Source organism: Linepithema humile, chromosome 8 (genome assembly GCF_040581485.1).
Source record: "Linepithema humile isolate Giens D197 chromosome 8, Lhum_UNIL_v1.0, whole genome shotgun sequence".
Taxonomy (NCBI): Eukaryota; Metazoa; Arthropoda; class Insecta; order Hymenoptera; family Formicidae; genus Linepithema; species Linepithema humile.
The window spans coordinates 1,197,240-1,208,395 of record NC_090135.1 but is presented as its reverse complement, the minus strand read 5'-3'; the positions used below and the strand labels follow the sequence as shown (position 1 = coordinate 1,208,395).

Below are 11,156 nucleotides of genomic sequence, written 5' to 3'. Positions count from 1 at the left end.
AATCCATACCGAGATTTATAAGACATACATTTTTTTTTGTATCACGTATCGAATTTACTCACGTAAATGAATGATTTATAAATCAATTCATTACTATTAATCACTGCCGAATAATCATATCCCGCTTACTTTTATTAAGAAAAAAGTACACACTACATGCAATTACAGTAATCAATACTTTCACAGATTTACACACACTCACACACGAATCTATCGGTTTGTTATTACTACCGATTAATTATTCGGTGACTAAAAATTATTCGAAGGATACGCCTAACGTGTACACAACGCACGTAGCTCGATGCGGAGACAGTACTCGATGTAAACAATGAACCAGATTATGTTTTTATTGAAAAGTATTGTTACGCCTGTGCTTTTTGCCGCTGATGCTGTGTGTTACAGCTGACGGACCGATCGATAATATCGATCGGTCACTATAAGTTCAAGCCGTATGGCATTTGTAAATAAACAAGTTGTTGCTAAGAGAATGTAAACAATCGATATTATCGATCGGTCCGTCAGCTGTAACACACAGCATCAGCGGCGAAAAGCACAGGCGTAACAATACTTTTCAATAAAAACATAATCTGGTTCATTGTTTACATCGAGTACTGTCTCCGCATCGAGCTACGTGCGTTGTGTAAACGTTAGGCGTATCCTTCGAATAATTTTTAGTCACCGAATAATTAATCGGTAGTAATAACAAACCGATAGATTCGTGTGTGAGTGTATGTAAATCTGTGAAAGTATTGATTACTGTAATTGCATGTAGTGTGTACTTTTTTCTTAATGAAAGTAAGCGGAATATGATTATTCGGCAGTGATTAATAGTAATGAATCGATTTATAAATCATTCATTTACGCGAGTAAATTCGATACGTGATACAAAAAAAAATGTATGTCTTATAAATCTCGGTATAGATTTGTTGCATGTCAAGTGCTGTGTAAATTTTTATTGCTTATCCCCGGTAAAATTATTCATCCGTCAAACAGAATGAAGACGTCGAATTTGTAAAAGTAAGTGAGCGAGCGAGAGAGAGAAAGAGAGAGAGAGAAAGAGAGAAAGTTGTGTGTGTGTGTGTGTGTGTGTGTGTGGTGGCGCGCGCGCGCGTGTGTGTGTGTGTGTGGTGTGGCGCGTGTTTCATCACGTGTGTTTGATCGCAACGTGCGTCCCGTAATCACCCGTGTCGAATGGAGTTGCGCCCAGTTGCGCCGCTCCTGCCTATCTTCTGTATTCGTCCCGTGATTTGATAACTTTTTTCTTTTATAACTTGAAAAATAAGCGGCAGACAAAATTTTTGTAAAGGAAAAATCGTCTCAGAATTAACTCAGGAATACGTCTGTGCAAGGACACCTGGGTTGTTCTGAATCACCCTGTATATATATGTGTCAAAGGGTTTGTTCCGGGACACTTAAAAATCTCGTGTTTTTTTACTGCATTTTAATAAAGGATTATGATTCAAACACATTCCGATCACAAAAAATTCAATATTTTTTTCCGTTTTTGAGATATTACGTTTTTAAAGTTTTCCAAGACACTTGCATAATGGCAACTTCCAGGACAATGTTGATTTCCAGGACTGTCCTGGAAAAATTCTATGTATAATGGTATGTTCTAGGACAAACATACAATATATAGAATTTTTTTCAAATACACCAACAAAGGATAAAATTATTAATTTTTATATCAAATAAATAAGCTATATATAGTTTTAAACAATATTTATTTACATGTTTGGAAGCATTTAATTAAAAAAAAAAATCCTGCAAGTAAAAGAAATTTGTAAGTAAGAGAAGTTTGTAAGAAGTAAGAGAAGAAATTTAAAAGTAAGAGAAGTTTGTATATGTAGCAATTAATAATAATTAAATTTCGCCATTCTTATTTATCTTGTATTCATAATTTATTTTTATTTATTTATGTAAAAAATTTTTTGTAGGACATCAATTTTTGAAAAAAAATTATCAATCAAATATATGTTATATGCGATGTTTTTATTCATTAAAATACTTTTATTTTTTTTAAGTAAATAATATAAAAATGGATAATATAAAAAGGCATAGAGCCACAGCAAGTTATCTTTGCCGAAAAATTCTTTATTTTTAACAAAAATATCTAACGTTTTGGTTTTCTGATATTAAACCATCTTTAATGACAATCTTACAAATAAATTTACAATGGAACGCCGATTGTAATAACGCACATATTATCATAATCTGTCGCGTACGTGACGTAAACTATAGATTTTCAATACTGGCAGTAAATCAGAACACAGCCAAAATGTACTGTAGAGTCTTATTGTACTAACTCTTGTACTAACTTATTGTATTAACTCTTATTGTCAAAATTTTGCTATTACCCATAGACGTAGTAAGTATAGATTGCTCGTTCCCTATCTCTACGCCTAAGCGAAGCGTGTATAGAGAACGCACAATTTCAATAGAATCGCTATTTCTTTTCAACTCGGTTAGGAAGAGTATGTGTGACAGAGAAAAGGATTCTATTCAAATTCTTCTTACTCTTTCTAAACTCTCGACACTCTGCGAACGTCATGAGCAGTCTATACTTATTACGTCTATGCTATTACCGGACACGATACATGCTGCAGACGTACTTCAGGTTATGTAATCTTAAATTGCACGGTAATTAGTAGCTTTGATGTAAATACATACTGTACATTGTTTTTCATACTTCTAGCTTTAATCATGTTTTCCTTACTTAAAATTAAACATACTAAACAAATAATCGTTGTAAAATCAAGTAATGTAAGTCGTAAAAGGAAAAAAGATTATTGGATAAAACTAGAAAATGGAAAACGATGCGTTGGAATATTCTTTTGTAAGTCGGGTAAGTAGAATATTATTTCAAGTCTTTGGGCATTTAGAAAGTTACAGTGAAATAAGTAAAAATATAATACAAATTACAATTGCATCAAACTGATTACGAAACAAATATAATAAATTAATTTTAATTATTTTTAGATGAAAGACACACTCTTTTAGAAATAAAAAATAGCTTAGATACTAGTTCACCAAAGGTTATTATAGGCGTGTGGCCTAAAGGATTGTGTTCGACTTGGTTGAAATATTGAGACCAATTTCTTAGAAAAATATAATTTATTTTTCCTCGTCAGAGAAGTAGAGTAAAAGTACAAGTTTTGTTTGATTTGCTTAATTGCGCCAGAGGCGCTTTCTCGGCAAGAGTGTAAGGCCAAGAATCAAAAGAAAAATTGACGGGCGCGGTAAGAAATTACCGGCCGCGTCTTAGTGTGTTGAACGGGTCCTAAAAAGGACGGTTCAATTGAGTTAGCTCGTTGCAGCCCCTTTCCCGGCGTCGGTGGAACTCCGTTCGGGAAGTGGTCTTCCGTCTGACAACTGCTCTCTGAGCAGGCTCTGAGCGGTGAAGTCTGTACTGCTATGGAACGAGTCTCTGATGTGCTGGTGGTAGCAACCGTCTCGGCTCTCGGAATTGCGGATTGCTCCGTGTACCGAGGAGAGAGAGGTCTCCGAATTCGGATGTCGCCTTGTGTGAGCGTGTCCCTTGGTGGTCGAGTCAACCGGACGCAGAACTCTAGTGGAATTAATTTCCAAACTAGAGACTGAGGAGGTGACGGCGAAAGTGGAGTATCCGCGGGCCGCTTGGTTGAAATGTGCGGCCGATGCTGGGACTCTGTTTTCTTTTTACGCGCCTTGCGAGGCAGCGTGAGGAAAACTGCGAGACTATGTGTCTCTGGTTAGATTCTGCCGAGGCAAAGTACGACTCAGTTCAAGGGCCCTGGAGAGAGCTCGCCTTGAAGCGAGTGAGTGAGGAAAGATCTGCGGAGCAGCTCTTTTATATCTCGTCGATCGAAGCTTGATCGCGAGAAGGCTCTTCACCGCCTGCGCAACCTGGCGGTGGGTCCGCAAGCTTGTAACTGGTAGAAGGCCTGCGGCGCGTAGCGGCGCCGCGGTGTATTATACCGCGTCAGTGCAGCGGTGTGGCGGTGAGCCGCCACAGTTATAATAAAGGACATTAACAAATTATCAGATATCCAGTGTGCAAATAGTGAAACTACGTGCAATAAAAATAAAGTCATATCCAGTCCACATTCACAGATAACTGAATCAGTATTAAAAAGTAACCCTGATACCAATATTAAAAAACTAATATATGATCAGTTAGGTATGTGATATAATAAATATCTACTAAATATGTTACCAAGGAAATTTAGGTTATACTTTTTATATAGTTTATAAAATAAAAACTCAATAAAATTTAATCTTATTTTTAGATAAAGAAAATGATGAAAACGTAAATCCTCATTTGATAAAAACTGTGTTAAAGTGCAATGCCAAAATATTAAGATCTCAGTGTTCAAATAGTAAAACTAAGGGTAAGAATATTAAAGAATTTGATCTTTTAAATATAGTTAGTACAGTGATACAAGATAACAATTACTACTAATCATAAAAAAACCAGTATATAATCAATTTGATAAGTATTACTACACATTAAATATTGACTGAATAAAAATGAATGCTGTCTTACTTCACATATAAATCAAGATGAAGTACAAGTATATAAATAATTATTATATAAGTTATATATTTTAATTATTTTTAATACTTATAACTTATATTTAATAATTATTATACAGGGTGTCCCAGACTTACCGAATAACCGGTTCAGGGTAGACTCCTGACGTTGTTCTGAGACAAAAGTTCCTTTGGCAAAATGTCGAGGGTGTCGTAATTTCGGCGTTATGAAGGGTAAAAGTTTCCCAATCGATGCGCTGAATTTTCCCGCGCTCAGAGACATCGCACATCAAAAGAGCCCCGTGCATCGCGCAACGATTGACTCGATCGAGCGCGTTCCTCGCGATTGTTCACGCATTCACTGTTCACTGTTTCACAGTACTCCACAGGAAAAGGAGTCAGATCCGCCGGAGACCTCGCCGGCCAGTGCATGGGCGCACTCCGCGTAAGATTTATCTATCCGCGTATCTCGCGTTTAACACGCGACGCGTTTTCGCGCACGTGTGTGGCGAGGCTATCGTCGCGTCACTTTTCGACACTTTTTTCGCGACATTGACATTCGTATGACCGACAAAAAAGGACAGACTGATCGCTCACCGAATTGCACAAAATCACGACACGCGCGCGGAACTGTCAAGCACTAGCGTGAAGCATCGTGCGCTCCCGCGATAGAAAATCGATATGAGCACTGCGAGGTATGACCTACCGCGCCTTACGTCAATACGGAGCAATCAATGTGCACTGGCCGGCGAGGTCTTCGGCGGATCTGACTCCATTTTTTTTGTGGAGTACTGTGAAACAGTGAACAGTGAATGCGTGAACAATCGCGAGAAACGCGCTCGATCGAAACAATCGTTGCGCGATGCACGGGGCTCCTTTGATGTGCGATGTCCCTGAGCGCGGGAAAATTCAGCGCATCGATTGGAGAACTTTTGCTCTTTATAACGCCGAAATTACGACACCCTCGACATTTTGCCAAAGGAACTTTCGTCTCAGAACAACGTCAGGAGTCTACCCTGAATCGGTTATTCGGTAAGTCTGGGACACCCTGTATATAATTACCCAGTGAACACAGAACACTGCAGCAATATTGCGGCAATGTTGCAACATTGTAGCAACATTACAGCAATATTGCAAACATTGCCGCAATGTTGCTGCAATGTTCTGTGTTTACTGGGTATACACACTTATATAAAATAATTATTATATATAATTATTATATAAGTTATTGTATTATACAGGGTGTCTGGCAATAATCGCCCCACCGGTCATATACAGGTAGAGGAGGTCAAATCGAGTAGAAAAGTCCTTTACCATTTTTTAATTTTCATAATAAGTACTGAGTAATTAACGAAAAAAGATCGGCGAATCCGCGCGAGTAAAGCGCGCGCGGTGAGAAGGACGTCCCACTGCTACGCGATCACTAGGACACAAGGATCTAGCGTTACGCGCCGCTCGTATGTTGCCATTGTCATTTGTAGAGCGCTCCTCCCAACGCTTCATCGCGCGCCTAGTGATCGCATAGCAGTGGGATGTCCTTCTCGCTGCGCGCGCTTTACTTGCACGGATTCACCAATCTTTTTTCGTTAATTACTTAGTACTTATTACAAAAATCAAAAAATGGTAAAGGACTTTTCTACTCGATTTGACCTCCTCTACCTGTATATGACCGGTGGGGCGATTATTGCCAGACACCCTGTATAAGTAATTAGTAATATTATATAAATTATTACCAGAAAATAATATAAATAAAACTACATTTTTTTAGAAATGAAGGAAAGAATGCAGAATCATTCACCGAAAATTGTATTGAACGAAGATTGTAAGCGCCAAGCCAAATTATCAATTGTTCAATATATTAATACTAAACCTGAGTGCAACACCAATAAAGAATCTAATTTTTCAAAGACAGTTGATGCAGAAATACAAAATAATACTGACACTAATACTAAAGAACTAAATTATGATTTACTAGGTATGTATATTGTGAAAAATTGTTTAGTAAAAAATGTAATAAATGTAATAGAATTACATCTTAAGACCAATTTTACAATACTAATTTTACAATGTTAATGTTAATTATATTAAAAATCTTCATGGATAAAAATAACAAAACAACAATATATATATATACATATATATATCTATGCGATATAAAATAGATCAGAGATGCGATATGCATAACAGTCCCGAGCCCCACATAAGCGAGAACCACTATGCGCAATATTGCATCATTGGCTTAAACATATATTTATAAAACATTTATATATGTTATATAAATTTGTCATATATATGTCATGTATATTTATATATGTTATATAAAGTATATATTTTAAAAATATTTACATGCTTTAAAAATATTTAAAAACTTTTTCTAATCTTCTTAAAAGATCTTTCAACAAAATGTGTGATACACTAAGAATTTTTAAATTATTTTCAGGTTATGAGCAGATTAATATAATAAATGATAACACATTTAATTCAAATATAGAAATGATAAATCAAGTCCAAAATCAACATAAAGATCCAAATAATATAACAAACTCATATTTAGATTTGGATGTGGAGTCTGATTTTTACTACAATGATAAATTTCAGGCTGATATTACAACTAATAAAAATTTGAAAAGTTCTGTATTAGATCAAACTAAATCTTCTAGAAACTACCCTCGAATTATAGAAAACAAAAAGTGCAAAATAAATATGCTCGTTTTACCAAAAAGTATGGACTCGACAGCAGATAGTTCATTCAATACATTAATTTTAGAGAAATCTTTAGAGCTTTCCGATATAAATATCTCTGATATCAATATTTCTGATATAAATATTTTTGACACAAATGTAACAGACACAAATAATAGTAAAAAAACGAATCACGAAATACTAGCTCAAAATAAATCCATGTTTACATCTGTCTATGGAGAGACTGATCTGGATACTACTTTGATAACACTTTGTGGCTTAAATGAAGTTAAGTCTTCCATAGTAAACAACAATGGTGAATTATGTTACAATAACCCACAAGTTGCAAATGTCTCGTTAAATACAGGTATATATACATATATATAATATTCTTATTGACTTATTCTTTTAAAAAGTAATTAAATTGGGTTTAGTATTAGTTTTGCTGACAAAAGTTACTGTATATTTACAAAAAGGATTACGAAAGTTAATAATATTAAACTTAGATATATTAATAAGCTTATGTGTGAAATAATTCTTAGTAATTAGAACTTTTACAAATATGCTGTTCCTATCTCATCAAATTGTACTATAATGTAAATTAATACTTATTTTTGTTTTAATATCTTTCTTTGCTGTTAGACGAAAATAACAGTTGTCATATTATTTATGAATTCTTTTAAATTAAGCTAACAAAAAATAATTAAGATATAATTTTTTAATATAATTTAATTTTTATTGTGTTATTTTTCTAAGGTTAATATTTATTTGTTACTAATTTATCAATTTGTCATGTAAATAAGATTTATCAATTACTCAACTATTTTCTTTTATTTAGCACTTCTATAATTTGATAAAATAAAATAGGATATTTTAACATGCATGTATTTTTTTAAATAGAATATTTGAAAATAAATATTTATTTCAGATTTTAAAGAAGATAAAATTTCAACTAGCATAAACGATGAAGATCCGGATTATGAACCATCTATTCATAGTCAGAGTTTAAATGATACGAATATTAATATTGGAAACGGAGAAATTTGTAAAATTGATGATTCAGAAATTGCAAATGAATCTGACATATCAGAGAATTGCTTAGAAAATGAAATCATAAATAAAAAAGACGATATGTTAGTAGAAGAAATAAGAACATGCAATAATGATGAATTATTTGTAGAATTGTCTCGAGGGCCGAAAGGAGATAAAAAATCTAATTTTTGCTTTTACTGCAATACTATGCAAACTAAAATTGCTCGGCACTTAGAATTAAAACACAAAAATGAAGAAGAAGTAAAAAAGTTTTTATTGTTTCCAAAAAAATCTGGGGAACGCAGAAAAGTAATAAGTCAAATAAGAAAAAAGGGTAACTTTAAATTTAATACACAAGCAAATCTAAATAGTGGTTCTATGATTGTTGTAAGAAGACCTACTGAAAAAGAAAAACAATATGGTTCTTATTTTTTACCATGTTTCAATTGTAAAGGACATTATGCAATACATAACCTCAGGCACCATTATCGCATTTGCGCTGAGAAGAAAGATACAGTTCGAAATATATTAAAATTAGGACGAAGCGCTTCACAATCTGTTCATAATCGAGCAAGCCTTAAATTAAGGAAAGACATTCTTCCAGTAATGCGAAATGATAACATTTACAACTTAATAAAATACGATTTACTTATTATACTATATGGAAATTACCTCTGTCAAATTCATAGATTACAGCATTTAGGAGATCACATACGACAACAGTTGCGACTTCTTGGACGATATTTAGAAGCATTGAGATCAATTGAACCAAAAATAGAAGAATTACAAATGCTATTTGATCCAAAATATTATGATATCGCCATAAAAGCAATAAATATAGTTGCTAAATATAATGAAGACACAGAATCATATGAAGTACCATATAATGCTACAACTCTAGACACATGTTTAAAAAAATTATCTAAAATTTTAATCAACGAATTTATTAAACAACATGAATATGAAAAACAAAAATTAGCAAAAAATTTTCTGAAGATCTTAGAAATTGAATATGGTAGTACTGTTAATAAAACAGTTACAGAAACGCAAACTAGAAACAGTCGAAAAAAGATAGTAAATCTTCCAAAAACATCAGATATCAAAAAGTTAAATAACTATTTAGAAGAAAAAAGAATATCTAGGATGCGAGAAATAAAAAATAAATTCACGTTTCATGCTTGGAAATCACTCGCTGAAGCAATATTGATAATAATCCAAATCTTCAATCGGCGTCGTGCAGGAGAAATAGAGAGAGCTTATATTATTGATTATAAAAATTTCATGAAAATTACAAAAGAAGATGAATTATATAAGAGATTACCAGAAAAAGAAAAAAAATCTGCTTTAAAGTACGTTCGTTTCATCATTCGTGGCAAACTAAATCGCAATGTTCCAGTCCTCTTGAATGCAAAAATGAAGGAGACCATAGAAATAATTTTAAAATATCGAAAATTGGCAGGAGTAAGCTCTAAAAATCCATATATATTCGGATTACCAGGTATAGATAAAAATCGATTTAGGTATTTAAGGGCGAGTAAATTGATGCGGGAATTTTCTAATATATGTGGGGCAGAGAACAAGAAAAGCTTAAGAGGAACTATTTTACGTAAAGATATGGCTACAAAATGTGCACATTTACCGGATACTGAAATTTCTCTTATTGCTGATTTTATGGGTCATCATAAAGATATACATAAAAACGTTTACAGACAACCTGTGGCAAAATCAGATATCTTAAATATAGCAAAAATTTTAGAGAAAACTCAAAATACATCTGCACATAACAGTACAAATACTACAAACACTACTAATACTACAAACAATTCGATAATATCTAACACTACAATGGAAACTAATACTTCAGAGAGTAGTATTAATGAAATTCAAAACACAGGTATTTTAATAATAGCTTATATAGTTAATAGTAGCTTAGTTTTTTAGAGTAATTATGAAGTATCTTTAAAATATTATATTTAGCATTTATTTGGTTATACCATATGGAAATACCGATATTCGATATGTTTGATAATTTGTTTTTTATTTTTGTTTCTAAAAATCCAAAATTTTTTAAAAATGGAATATACAATTTGGTATTATGTTGGCAGAAAACTATTAATGTTAATAGTACATGTTTTGATTACATAAAATTTATTTTCTTGAAAATACAGCATTTTTATTTTGACATATAGGAACGGCAATTTCATCATATGATACAACCTAATTTATCATATTACCTAATTTATCATATATTATAAATGAGAAAATAAAACTTTTATTATATATTTTATGTAAAATTCATTCTTAATAATACAATTGAAGACGAAACATTAGAAAGTGACACATTGCTACATTAAAGATTTAAAGAAAACTTCGCTAAAACGAAAGATTACAAATAAACGCGCTATAAAAAATGAATGTAATTCAAACCAAGAGAGTGTCAACAAAAAAAAACGGTTCAGTAAGTATTTTAATATTGCAGCTACCATCAATAAAATCATTAAAGAATTGTATAATTTTTCTTTTTATATTAAAATTTATTACTTATCTTAATTTCTCTGACAATATATTTATAGATTTATACATATATAATAATTTATTTTTAGCACCTCCATACGGAAAGACCAGAAGAATACGTTGGACAGAAGAAGAAATACAAACAGCTTTATTTCTGTTCGACAAGTATATTAACAATTCAATTTTACCTTCTTTTAAAGAAATAACGTCTAAGACGCGCAATAATATTTTAAAAAATCGTCAACCAGCAACAATAAAGACTTGGCTACACAATCAAATTTGCAATACAAAACGCGATAAATGCTAAAAAATTAATTATCATAAACGTATCTTTTTCCATTATTAATCATAAGTAATAATCTCAAATTTTTATATTTTATAATATTGCAGTAGATTATCTATATATCTAACATAAT

The 11,156-nt window shown here is 32.5% G+C and overlaps 1 long non-coding RNA gene across 3 annotated transcripts; it reads left to right on the top strand.

The window, feature by feature from the left end:
- The first annotated feature begins 2,358 nt into the window (after positions 1–2,358).
- On the top strand, positions 2,359–10,577 carry LOC137001392 (uncharacterized). 3 transcript variants are annotated; one of them, XR_010891417.1, is made up of 5 exons: positions 2,359–2,845; positions 2,980–4,159; positions 4,269–7,561; positions 8,123–10,120; positions 10,546–10,577. It is a non-coding gene; the product is annotated as an uncharacterized lncRNA (long non-coding RNA). The 3 variants fall into 3 exon arrangements; XR_010891418.1 differs by lacking the exon at positions 10,546–10,577 and having other exon boundaries at positions 4,269–5,754; positions 6,218–7,561; XR_010891419.1 differs by lacking the exon at positions 10,546–10,577 and having other exon boundaries at positions 4,269–6,487; positions 6,953–7,561.
- Positions 10,578–11,156: the final 579 nt, after the last annotated feature.